The following is a 12,377-nucleotide window of genomic DNA, read 5'->3' as shown; positions in this document are numbered from 1 at the left end:
TCTACTGCAGGCAGGATACCTGGCTGGCTGAATGTCGCTGAGAAGCTCACAGAGACCGCCATAAGCAACAGTTTAACAGAATGCCACAGACTAATCAACCAAACTTTTTGGGTTGGGTTCTCTTTTATAGTCTGCAGGCATTAAATGAAAGAAGTCAGTGTTCCAGCAGAAGGAGACAACGTTTCAGAAAAGGCATTGTAGCAAACCAAAAAAGAAATTTTAAGCGCAGCAGTGTAACCAGCGCACATACCTGTTAGCTCGGGTGAGTTTAAAAGGCTGCTGTTGATAACAAGGGCATTTGCTAAATAGATGGTGTGTGTGCAACAATATACTGAAAGGTCAATTATATTGTGCAGCTTATCTCACCACCTGTAGTTATTTAGGTGAAAGCTCCAAAATGCTTGCCTAATATGTCTGTTTATCCAAAAGGAAGTAGAAAGGGAGAGCTAGAAAGATAGCATTGCATCACATTACATGGCAATGCAATGCACAGTTGCTGAAGTTGAACCAAAATGAGCTTGTAATCTGGCTTCTGCAACTTTGAACATGAAAAATCCAATGAGGAGAAGAAAAGCAGAGCCAAAGAGTCCATCCCAAAATCCGACAAACAAGCAAAATGAACAAAAAACATTGAATTCAATTCTTTCTGATTTTAGAAACTGCATTAAAGAAGGGGTGCACCGGTCCTGGAGATACTGCAATACCAGGTCAATGCGTGGAGTGGACAGAGCAAGCTCTTTTTCCATCTCCCTGTTCTAAAAATCCATTTAATATATGGTCCCCAGATAGGGGACGTATCAGATATTAAACTGATAAGAACAGATACTACACTTGATCTTAGCCAAAAGGCCGAGAAGCGATAACCAGAATTGGTTTCAAACTACGGAGCCACCCAAGGATCCTAAAAAGTCCATTTGTGGAGATGAGCTCCTGGACTCCCGTTAAGAAGACATGTTGTCAACCTCTAGATCCCTTACATGCCTGCACTTTTCGGCTTGCTGCTGCTGCAATCCACGCGTTTTAGATCTGCATAACTCCACCTCTTTAAACACAGCACCTTCACCCCCTGCTGTTCCCACCCGCCTCAACACCGTTGGAAGGGAGGAGAACCAATTAAGGCGGGGGGTGGGGTGGAACGAGCAGCTGTCTACCCTTAGCAGGAGGGCTCCTGATTACATACCTCTCCTGCTGCTGCTGCTGCTGCTGGCTGTCCAGCAGCAGACTGAAGGTGGCTGCTGCTGTGCACAGGTATATAAAGGCTCAGAGCCTATTATGACACGCGCAGCCAGCGTTCCATTGCCACATTCCATCTACTGCAGGCAGGATACCTGGCTGGCTGAATGTCGCTGAGAAGCTCACAGAGACCGCCATAAGCAACAGTTTAACAGAATGCCACAGACTAATCAACCAAACTTTTTGGGTTGGGTTCTCTTTTATAGTCTGCAGGCATTAAATGAAAGAAGTCAGTGTTCCAGCAGAAGGAGACAACGTTTCAGAAAAGGCATTGTAGCAAACCAAAAAAGAAATTTTAAGCGCAGCAGTATAACCAGCGCACATACCTGTTAGCTCGGGTGAGTTTAAAAGGCTGCTGTTGATAACAAGGGCATTTGCTAAATAGATGGTGTGTGTGCAACAATATACTGAAAGGTCAATTATATTGTGCAGCTTATCTCACCACCTGTAGTTATTTAGGTGAAAGCTCCAAAATGCTTGCCTAATATGTCTGTTTATCCAAAAGGAAGTAGAAAGGGAGAGCTAGAAAGATAGCATTGCATCACATTACATGGCAATGCAATGCACAGTTGCTGAAGTTGAACCAAAATGAGCTTGTAGTCTGGCTTCTGCAACTTTGAACATGAAAAATCCAATGAGGAGAAGAAAAGCAGAGCCAAAGAGTCCATCCCAAAATCCGACAAACAAGCAAAATGAACAAAAAACATTGAATTCAATTCTTTCTGATTTTAGAAACTGCATTAAAGAAGGGGTGCACCGGTCCTGGAGATACTGCAATACCAGGTCAATGCGTGGAGTGGACAGAGCAAGCTCTTTTTCCATCTCCCTGTTCTAAAAATCCATTTAATATATGGTCCCCAGATAGGGGACGTATCAGATATTAAACTGATAAGAACAGATACTACACTTGATCTTAGCCAAAAGGCCGAGAAGCGATAACCAGAATTGGTTTCAAACTACGGAGCCACCCAAGGATCCTAAAAAGTCCATTTGTGGAGATGAGCTCCTGGACTCCCGTTAAGAAGACATGTTGTCAACCTCTAGATCCCTTACATGCCTGCACTTTTCGGCTTGCTGCTGCTGCAATCCACGCGTTTTAGATCTGCATAACTCCACCTCTTTAAACACAGCACCTTCACCCCCTGCTGTTCCCACCCGCCTCAACACCGTTGGAAGGGAGGAGAACCAATTAAGGCGGGGGGTGGGGTGGAACGAGCAGCTGTCTACCCTTAGCAGGAGGGCTCCTGATTACATACCTCTCCTGCTGCTGCTGCTGCTGCTGGCTGTCCAGCAGCAGACTGAAGGTGGCTGCTGCTGTGCACAGGTATATAAAGGCTCAGAGCCTATTATGACACGCGCAGCCAGCGTTCCATTGCCACATTCCATCTACTGCAGGCAGGATACCTGGCTGGCTGAATGTCGCTGAGAAGCTCACAGAGACCGCCATAAGCAACAGTTTAACAGAATGCCACAGACTAATCAACCAAACTTTTTGGGTTGGGTTCTCTTTTATAGTCTGCAGGCATTAAATGAAAAAAGTCAGTGTTCCAGCAGAAGGAGACAACGTTTCAGAAAAGGCATTGTAGCAAACCAAAAAAGAAATTTTAAGCGCAGCAGTGTAACCAGCGCACATACCTGTTAGCTCGGGTGAGTTTAAAAGGCTGCTGTTGATAACAAGGGCATTTGCTAAATAGATGGTGTGTGTGCAACAATATACTGAAAGGTCAATTATATTGTGCAGCTTATCTCACCACCTGTAGTTATTTAGGTGAAAGCTCCAAAATGCTTGCCTAATATGTCTGTTTATCCAAAAGGAAGTAGAAAGGGAGAGCTAGAAAGATAGCATTGCATCACATTACATGGCAATGCAATGCACAGTTGCTGAAGTTGAACCAAAATGAGCTTGTAATCTGGCTTCTGCAACTTTGAACATGAAAAATCCAATGAGGAGAAGAAAAGCAGAGCCAAAGAGTCCATCCCAAAATCCGACAAACAAGCAAAATGAACAAAAAACATTGAATTCAATTCTTTCTGATTTTAGAAACTGCATTAAAGAAGGGGTGCACCGGTCCTGGAGATACTGCAATACCAGGTCAATGCGTGGAGTGGACAGAGCAAGCTCTTTTTCCATCTCCCTGTTCTAAAAATCCATTTAATATATGGTCCCAGATAGGGGACGTATCAGATATTAAACTGATAAGAACAGATACTACACTTGATCTTAGCCAAAAGGCCGAGAAGCGATAACCAGAATTGGTTTCAAACTACGGAGCCACCCAAGGATCCTAAAAAGTCCATTTGTGGAGATGAGCTCCTGGACTCCCGTTAATAAGACATGTTGTCAACCTCTAGATCCCTTACATGCCTGCACTTTTCGGCTTGCTGCTGCTGCAATCCACGCGTTTTAGATCTGCATAACTCCACCTCTTTAAACACAGCACCTTCACCCCCTGCTGTTCCCACCCGCCTCAACACCGTTGGAAGGGAGGAGAACCAATTAAGGCGGGGGGTGGGGTGGAACGAGCAGCTGTCTACCCTTAGCAGGAGGGCTCCTGATTACATACCTCTCCTGCTGCTGCTGCTGCTGCTGGCTGTCCAGCAGCAGACTGAAGGTGGCTGCTGCTGTGCACAGGTATATAAAGGCTCAGAGCCTATTATGACACGCGCAGCCAGCGTTCCATTGCCACATTCCATCTACTGCAGGCAGGATACCTGGCTGGCTGAATGTCGCTGAGAAGCTCACAGAGACCGCCATAAGCAACAGTTTAACAGAATGCCACAGACTAATCAACCAAACTTTTTGGGTTGGGTTCTCTTTTATAGTCTGCAGGCATTAAATGAAAAAAGTCAGTGTTCCAGCAGAAGGAGACAACGTTTCAGAAAAGGCATTGTAGCAAACCAAAAAAGAAATTTTAAGCGCAGCAGTGTAACCAGCGCACATACCTGTTAGCTCGGGTGAGTTTAAAAGGCTGCTGTTGATAACAAGGGCATTTGCTAAATAGATGGTGTGTGTGCAACAATATACTGAAAGGTCAATTATATTGTGGAGCTTATCTCACCACCTGTAGTTATTTAGGTGAAAGCTCCAAAATGCTTGCCTAATATGTCTGTTTATCCAAAAGGAAGTAGAAAGGGAGAGCTAGAAAGATAGCATTGCATCACATTACATGGCAATGCAATGCACAGTTGCTGAAGTTGAACCAAAATGAGCTTGTAATCTGGCTTCTGCAACTTTGAACATGAAAAATCCAATGAGGAGAAGAAAAGCAGAGCCAAAGAGTCCATCCCAAAATCCGACAAACAAGCAAAATGAACAAAAAACATTGAATTCAATTCTTTCTGATTTTAGAAACTGCATTAAAGAAGGGGTGCACCGGTCCTGGAGATACTGCAATACCAGGTCAATGCGTGGAGTGGACAGAGCAAGCTCTTTTTCCATCTCCCTGTTCTAAAAATCCATTTAATATATGGTCCCCAGATAGGGGACGTATCAGATATTAAACTGATAAGAACAGATACTACACTTGATCTTAGCCAAAAGGCCGAGAAGCGATAACCAGAATTGGTTTCAAACTACGGAGCCACCCAAGGATCCTAAAAAGTCCATTTGTGGACATGAGCTCCTGGACTCCCGTTAAGAAGACATGTTGTCAACCTCTAGATCCCTTACATGCCTGCACTTTTCGGCTTGCTGCTGCTGCAATCCACGCGTTTTAGATCTGCATAACTCCACCTCTTTAAACACAGCACCTTCACCCCCTGCTGTTCCCACCCGCCTCAACACCGTTGGAAGGGAGGAGAACCAATTAAGGCGGGGGGTGGGGTGGAACGAGCAGCTGTCTACCCTTAGCAGGAGGGCTCCTGATTACATACCTCTCCTGCTGCTGCTGCTGCTGCTGGCTGTCCAGCAGCAGACTGAAGGTGGCTGCTCCTGTGCACAGGTATATAAAGGCTCAGAGCCTATTATGACACGCGCAGCCAGCGTTCCATTGCCACATTCCATCTACTGCAGGCAGGATACCTGGCTGGCTGAATGTCGCTGAGAAGCTCACAGAGACCGCCATAAGCAACAGTTTAACAGAATGCCACAGACTAATCAACCAAACTTTTTGGGTTGGGTTCTCTTTTATAGTCTGCAGGCATTAAATGAAAGAAGTCAGTGTTCCAGCAGAAGGAGACAACGTTTCAGAAAAGGCATTGTAGCAAACCAAAAAAGAAATTTTAAGCGCAGCAGTGTAACCAGCGCACATACCTGTTAGCTCGGGTGAGTTTAAAAGGCTGCTGTTGATAACAAGGGCATTTGCTAAATAGATGGTGTGTGTGCAACAATATACTGAAAGGTCAATTATATTGTGCAGCTTATCTCACCACCTGTAGTTATTTAGGTGAAAGCTCCAAAATGCTTGCCTAATATGTCTGTTTATCCAAAAGGAAGTAGAAAGGGAGAGCTAGAAAGATAGCATTGCATCACATTACATGGCAATGCAATGCACAGTTGCTGAAGTTGAACCAAAATGAGCTTGTAATCTGGCTTCTGCAACTTTGAACATGAAAAATCCAATGAGGAGAAGAAAAGCAGAGCCAAAGAGTCCATCCCAAAATCCGACAAACAAGCAAAATGAACAAAAAACATTGAATTCAATTCTTTCTGATTTTAGAAACTGCATTAAAGAAGGGGTGCACCGGTCCTGGAGATACTGCAATACCAGGTCAATGCGTGGAGTGGACAGAGCAAGCTCTTTTTCCATCTCCCTGTTCTAAAAATCCATTTAATATATGGTCCCCAGATAGGGGACGTATCAGATATTAAACTGATAAGAACAGATACTACACTTGATCTTAGCCAAAAGGCCGAGAAGCGATAACCAGAATTGGTTTCAAACTACGGAGCCACCCAAGGATCCTAAAAAGTCCATTTGTGGAGATGAGCTCCTGGACTCCCGTTAAGAAGACATGTTGTCAACCTCTAGATCCCTTACATGCCTGCACTTTTCGGCTTGCTGCTGCTGCAATCCACGCGTTTTAGATCTGCATAACTCCACCTCTTTAAACACAGCACCTTCACCCCCTGCTGTTCCCACCCGCCTCAACACCGTTGGAAGGGAGGAGAACCAATTAAGGCGGGGGGTGGGGTGGAACGAGCAGCTGTCTACCCTTAGCAGGAGGGCTCCTGATTACATACCTCTCCTGCTGCTGCTGCTGCTGCTGGCTGTCCAGCAGCAGACTGAAGGTGGCTGCTGCTGTGCACAGGTATATAAAGGCTCAGAGCCTATTATGACACGCGCAGCCAGCGTTCCATTGCCACATTCCATCTACTGCAGGCAGGATACCTGGCTGGCTGAATGTCGCTGAGAAGCTCACAGAGACCGCCATAAGCAACAGTTTAACAGAATGCCACAGACTAATCAACCAAACTTTTTGGGTTGGGTTCTCTTTTATAGTCTGCAGGCATTAAATGAAAGAAGTCAGTGTTCCAGCAGAAGGAGACAACGTTTCAGAAAAGGCATTGTAGCAAACCAAAAAAGAAATTTTAAGCGCAGCAGTGTAACCAGCGCACATACCTGTTAGCTCGGGTGAGTTTAAAAGGCTGCTGTTGATAACAAGGGCATTTGCTAAATAGATGGTGTGTGTGCAACAATATACTGAAAGGTCAATTATATTGTGCAGCTTATCTCACCACCTGTAGTTATTTAGGTGAAAGCTCCAAAATGCTTGCCTAATATGTCTGTTTATCCAAAAGGAAGTAGAAAGGGAGAGCTAGAAAGATAGCATTGCATCACATTACATGGCAATGCAATGCACAGTTGCTGAAGTTGAACCAAAATGAGCTTGTAATCTGGCTTCTGCAACTTTGAACATGAAAAATCCAATGAGGAGAAGAAAAGCAGAGCCAAAGAGTCCATCCCAAAATCCGACAAACAAGCAAAATGAACAAAAAACATTGAATTCAATTCTTTCTGATTTTAGAAACTGCATTAAAGAAGGGGTGCACCGGTCCTGGAGATACTGCAATACCAGGTCAATGCGTGGAGTGGACAGAGCAAGCTCTTTTTCCATCTCCCTGTTCTAAAAATCCATTTAATATATGGTCCCCAGATAGGGGACGTATCAGATATTAAACTGATAAGAACAGATACTACACTTGATCTTAGCCAAAAGGCCGAGAAGCGATAACCAGAATTGGTTTCAAACTACGGAGCCACCCAAGGATCCTAAAGAGTCCATTTGTGGAGATGAGCTCCTGGACTCCCGTTAAGAAGACATGTTGTCAACCTCTAGATCCCTTACATGCCTGCACTTTTCGGCTTGCTGCTGCTGCAATCCACGCGTTTTAGATCTGCATAACTCCACCTCTTTAAACACAGCACCTTCACCCCCTGCTGTTCCCACCCGCCTCAACACCGTTGGAAGGGAGGAGAACCAATTAAGGCGGGGGGTGGGGTGGAACGAGCAGCTGTCTACCCTTAGCAGGAGGGCTCCTGATTACATACCTCTCCTGCTGCTGCTGCTGCTGCTGGCTGTCCAGCAGCAGACTGAAGGTGGCTGCTGCTGTGCACAGGTATATAAAGGCTCAGAGCCTATTATGACACGCGCAGCCAGCGTTCCATTGCCACATTCCATCTACTGCAGGCAGGATACCTGGCTGGCTGAATGTCGCTGAGAAGCTCACAGAGACCGCCATAAGCAACAGTTTAACAGAATGCCACAGACTAATCAACCAAACTTTTTGGGTTGGGTTCTCTTTTATAGTCTGCAGGCATTAAATGAAAGAAGTCAGTGTTCCAGCAGAAGGAGACAACGTTTCAGAAAAGGCATTGTAGCAAACCAAAAAAGAAATTTTAAGCGCAGCAGTGTAACCAGCGCACATACCTGTTAGCTCGGGTGAGTTTAAAAGGCTGCTGTTGATAACAAGGGCATTTGCTAAATAGATGGTGTGTGTGCAACAATATACTGAAAGGTCAATTATATTGTGCAGCTTATCTCACCACCTGTAGTTATTTAGGTGAAAGCTCCAAAATGCTTGCCTAATATGTCTGTTTATCCAAAAGGAAGTAGAAAGGGAGAGCTAGAAAGATAGCATTGCATCACATTACATGGCAATGCAATGCACAGTTGCTGAAGTTGAACCAAAATGAGCTTGTAATCTGGCTTCTGCAACTTTGAACATGAAAAATCCAATGAGGAGAAGAAAAGCAGAGCCAAAGAGTCCATCCCAAAATCCGACAAACAAGCAAAATGAACAAAAAACATTGAATTCAATTCTTTCTGATTTTAGAAACTGCATTAAAGAAGGGGTGCACCGGTCCTGGAGATACTGCAATACCAGGTCAATGCGTGGAGTGGACAGAGCAAGCTCTTTTTCCATCTCCCTGTTCTAAAAATCCATTTAATATATGGTCCCCAGATAGGGGACGTATCAGATATTAAACTGATAAGAACAGATACTACACTTGATCTTAGCCAAAAGGCCGAGAAGCGATAACCAGAATTGGTTTCAAACTACGGAGCCACCCAAGGATCCTAAAAAGTCCATTTGTGGAGATGAGCTCCTGGACTCCCGTTAAGAAGACATGTTGTCAACCTCTAGATCCCTTACATGCCTGCACTTTTCGGCTTGCTGCTGCTGCAATCCACGCGTTTTAGATCTGCATAACTCCACCTCTTTAAACACAGCACCTTCACCCCCTGCTGTTCCCACCCGCCTCAACACCGTTGGAAGGGAGGAGAACCAATTAAGGCGGGGGGTGGGGTGGAACGAGCAGCTGTCTACCCTTAGCAGGAGGGCTCCTGATTACATACCTCTCCTGCTGCTGCTGCTGCTGCTGGCTGTCCAGCAGCAGACTGAAGGTGGCTGCTGCTGTGCACAGGTATATAAAGGCTCAGAGCCTATTATGACACGCGCAGCCAGCGTTCCATTGCCACATTCCATCTACTGCAGGCAGGATACCTGGCTGGCTGAATGTCGCTGAGAAGCTCACAGAGACCGCCATAAGCAACAGTTTAACAGAATGCCACAGACTAATCAACCAAACTTTTTGGGTTGGGTTCTCTTTTATAGTCTGCAGGCATTAAATGAAAGAAGTCAGTGTTCCAGCAGAAGGAGACAACGTTTCAGAAAAGGCATTGTAGCAAACCAAAAAAGAAATTTTAAGCGCAGCAGTGTAACCAGCGCACATACCTGTTAGCTCGGGTGAGTTTAAAAGGCTGCTGTTGATAACAAGGGCATTTGCTAAATAGATGGTGTGTGTGCAACAATATACTGAAAGGTCAATTATATTGTGCAGCTTATCTCACCACCTGTAGTTATTTAGGTGAAAGCTCCAAAATGCTTGCCTAATATGTCTGTTTATCCAAAAGGAAGTAGAAAGGGAGAGCTAGAAAGATAGCATTGCATCACATTACATGGCAATGCAATGCACAGTTGCTGAAGTTGAACCAAAATGAGCTTGTAATCTGGCTTCTGCAACTTTGAACATGAAAAATCCAATGAGGAGAAGAAAAGCAGAGCCAAAGAGTCCATCCCAAAATCCGACAAACAAGCAAAATGAACAAAAAACATTGAATTCAATTCTTTCTGATTTTAGAAACTGCAATAAAGAAGGGGTGCACCGGTCCTGGAGATACTGCAATACCAGGTCAATGCGTGGAGTGGACAGAGCAAGTTCTTTTTCCATCTCCCTGTTCTAAAAATCCATTTAATATATGGTCCCCAGATAGGGGACGTATCAGATATTAAACTGATAAGAACAGATACTACACTTGATCTTAGCCAAAAGGCCGAGAAGCGATAACCAGAATTGGTTTCAAACTACGGAGCCACCCAAGGATCCTAAAAAGTCCATTTGTGGAGATGAGCTCCTGGACTCCCGTTAAGAAGACATGTTGTCAACCTCTAGATCCCTTACATGCCTGCACTTTTCGGCTTGCTGCTGCTGCAATCCACGCGTTTTAGATCTGCATAACTCCACCTCTTTAAACACAGCACCTTCACCCCCTGCTGTTCCCACCCGCCTCAACACCGTTGGAAGGGAGGAGAACCAATTAAGGCGGGGGGTGGGGTGGAACGAGCAGCTGTCTACCCTTAGCAGGAGGGCTCCTGATTACATACCTCTCCTGCTGCTGCTGCTGCTGCTGGCTGTCCAGCAGCAGACTGAAGGTGGCTGCTGCTGTGCACAGGTATATAAAGGCTCAGAGCCTATTATGACACGCGCAGCCAGCGTTCCATTGCCACATTCCATCTACTGCAGGCAGGATACCTGGCTGGCTGAATGTCGCTGAGAAGCTCACAGAGACCGCCATAAGCAACAGTTTAACAGAATGCCACAGACTAATCAACCAAACTTTTTGGGTTGGGTTCTCTTTTATAGTCTGCAGGCATTAAATGAAAGAAGTCAGTGTTCCAGCAGAAGGAGACAACGTTTCAGAAAAGGCATTGTAGCAAACCAAAAAAGAAATTTTAAGCGCAGCAGTGTAACCAGCGCACATACCTGTTAGCTCGGGTGAGTTTAAAAGGCTGCTGTTGATAACAAGGGCATTTGCTAAATAGATGGTGTGTGTGCAACAATATACTGAAAGGTCAATTATATTGTGCAGCTTATCTCACCACCTGTAGTTATTTAGGTGAAAGCTCCAAAATGCTTGCCTAATATGTCTGTTTATCCAAAAGGAAGTAGAAAGGGAGAGCTAGAAAGATAGCATTGCATCACATTACATGGCAATGCAATGCACAGTTGCTGAAGTTGAACCAAAATGAGCTTGTAATCTGGCTTCTGCAACTTTGAACATGAAAAATCCAATGAGGAGAAGAAAAGCAGAGCCAAAGAGTCCATCCCAAAATCCGACAAACAAGCAAAATGAACAAAAAACATTGAATTCAATTCTTTCTGATTTTAGAAACTGCAATAAAGAAGGGGTGCACCGGTCCTGGAGATACTGCAATACCAGGTCAATGCGTGGAGTGGACAGAGCAAGTTCTTTTTCCATCTCCCTGTTCTAAAAATCCATTTAATATATGGTCCCCAGATAGGGGACGTATCAGATATTAAACTGATAAGAACAGATACTACACTTGATCTTAGCCAAAAGGCCGAGAAGCGATAACCAGAATTGGTTTCAAACTACGGAGCCACCCAAGGATCCTAAAAAGTCCATTTGTGGAGATGAGCTCCTGGACTCCCGTTAAGAAGACATGTTGTCAACCTCTAGATCCCTTACATGCCTGCACTTTTCGGCTTGCTGCTGCTGCAATCCACGCGTTTTAGATCTGCATAACTCCACCTCTTTAAACACAGCACCTTCACCCCCTGCTGTTCCCACCCGCCTCAACACCGTTGGAAGGGAGGAGAACCAATTAAGGCGGGGGGTGGGGTGGAACGAGCAGCTGTCTACCCTTAGCAGGAGGGCTCCTGATTACATACCTCTCCTGCTGCTGCTGCTGCTGCTGGCTGTCCAGCAGCAGACTGAAGGTGGCTGCTGCTGTGCACAGGTATATAAAGGCTCAGAGCCTATTATGACACGCGCAGCCAGCGTTCCATTGCCACATTCCATCTACTGCAGGCAGGATACCTGGCTGGCTGAATGTCGCTGAGAAGCTCACAGAGACCGCCATAAGCAACAGTTTAACAGAATGCCACAGACTAATCAACCAAACTTTTTGGGTTGGGTTCTCTTTTATAGTCTGCAGGCATTAAATGAAAGAAGTCAGTGTTCCAGCAGAAGGAGACAACGTTTCAGAAAAGGCATTGTAGCAAACCAAAAAAGAAATTTTAAGCGCAGCAGTGTAACCAGCGCACATACCTGTTAGCTCGGGTGAGTTTAAAAGGCTGCTGTTGATAACAAGGGCATTTGCTAAATAGATGGTGTGTGTGCAACAATATACTGAAAGGTCAATTATATTGTGCAGCTTATCTCACCACCTGTAGTTATTTAGGTGAAAGCTCCAAAATGCTTGCCTAATATGTCTGTTTATCCAAAAGGAAGTAGAAAGGGAGAGCTAGAAAGATAGCATTGCATCACATTACATGGCAATGCAATGCACAGTTGCTGAAGTTGAACCAAAATGAGCTTGTAATCTGGCTTCTGCAACTTTGAACATGAAAAATCCAATGAGGAGAAGAAAAGCAGAGCCAAAGAGTCCATCCCAA

The 12,377-nt window shown here is 44.9% G+C and overlaps 9 non-coding genes across 9 annotated transcripts; all 9 read right to left on the bottom strand.

The window, feature by feature from the left end:
- Nucleotides 1–670: 670 nt before the first annotated feature.
- On the bottom strand, nucleotides 671–861 carry LOC141239169 (U2 spliceosomal RNA). The gene has a single exon (XR_012304575.1). It is a non-coding gene; the product is annotated as a U2 spliceosomal RNA (small nuclear RNA).
- A 1,118-nt stretch (nucleotides 862–1,979) lies between these two features.
- Nucleotides 1,980–2,170, bottom strand: LOC141239167 (U2 spliceosomal RNA). Its single transcript, XR_012304574.1, has one exon. It is a non-coding gene; the product is annotated as a U2 spliceosomal RNA (small nuclear RNA).
- A 1,118-nt stretch (nucleotides 2,171–3,288) lies between these two features.
- Nucleotides 3,289–3,478, bottom strand: LOC141239465 (U2 spliceosomal RNA). The gene has a single exon (XR_012304863.1). It is a non-coding gene; the product is annotated as a U2 spliceosomal RNA (small nuclear RNA).
- Nucleotides 3,479–4,596: 1,118 nt separating this feature from the next.
- Nucleotides 4,597–4,787, bottom strand: LOC141239166 (U2 spliceosomal RNA). The gene has a single exon (XR_012304573.1). It is a non-coding gene; the product is annotated as a U2 spliceosomal RNA (small nuclear RNA).
- A 1,118-nt stretch (nucleotides 4,788–5,905) lies between these two features.
- Nucleotides 5,906–6,096, bottom strand: LOC141239165 (U2 spliceosomal RNA). Its single transcript, XR_012304572.1, has one exon. It is a non-coding gene; the product is annotated as a U2 spliceosomal RNA (small nuclear RNA).
- Nucleotides 6,097–7,214: 1,118 nt separating this feature from the next.
- LOC141239164 (U2 spliceosomal RNA) lies at nucleotides 7,215–7,405 on the bottom strand. Its single transcript, XR_012304571.1, has one exon. It is a non-coding gene; the product is annotated as a U2 spliceosomal RNA (small nuclear RNA).
- A 1,118-nt stretch (nucleotides 7,406–8,523) lies between these two features.
- LOC141239162 (U2 spliceosomal RNA) lies at nucleotides 8,524–8,714 on the bottom strand. The gene has a single exon (XR_012304569.1). It is a non-coding gene; the product is annotated as a U2 spliceosomal RNA (small nuclear RNA).
- Nucleotides 8,715–9,832: 1,118 nt separating this feature from the next.
- LOC141239463 (U2 spliceosomal RNA) lies at nucleotides 9,833–10,023 on the bottom strand. The gene has a single exon (XR_012304861.1). It is a non-coding gene; the product is annotated as a U2 spliceosomal RNA (small nuclear RNA).
- A 1,118-nt stretch (nucleotides 10,024–11,141) lies between these two features.
- Nucleotides 11,142–11,332, bottom strand: LOC141239461 (U2 spliceosomal RNA). Its single transcript, XR_012304859.1, has one exon. It is a non-coding gene; the product is annotated as a U2 spliceosomal RNA (small nuclear RNA).
- Nucleotides 11,333–12,377: the final 1,045 nt, after the last annotated feature.

This window comes from Phyllobates terribilis, unplaced genomic scaffold, assembly GCF_046119375.1.
Source record: "Phyllobates terribilis strain yellow unplaced genomic scaffold, ASM4611937v1 Scaffold_769__1_contigs__length_694716, whole genome shotgun sequence".
In the NCBI taxonomy this organism is placed as follows: Eukaryota; Metazoa; Chordata; class Amphibia; order Anura; family Dendrobatidae; genus Phyllobates; species Phyllobates terribilis.
Note: the sequence above shows the minus strand (reverse complement) of the source record. Positions and strands in the feature narration are given on the sequence as shown.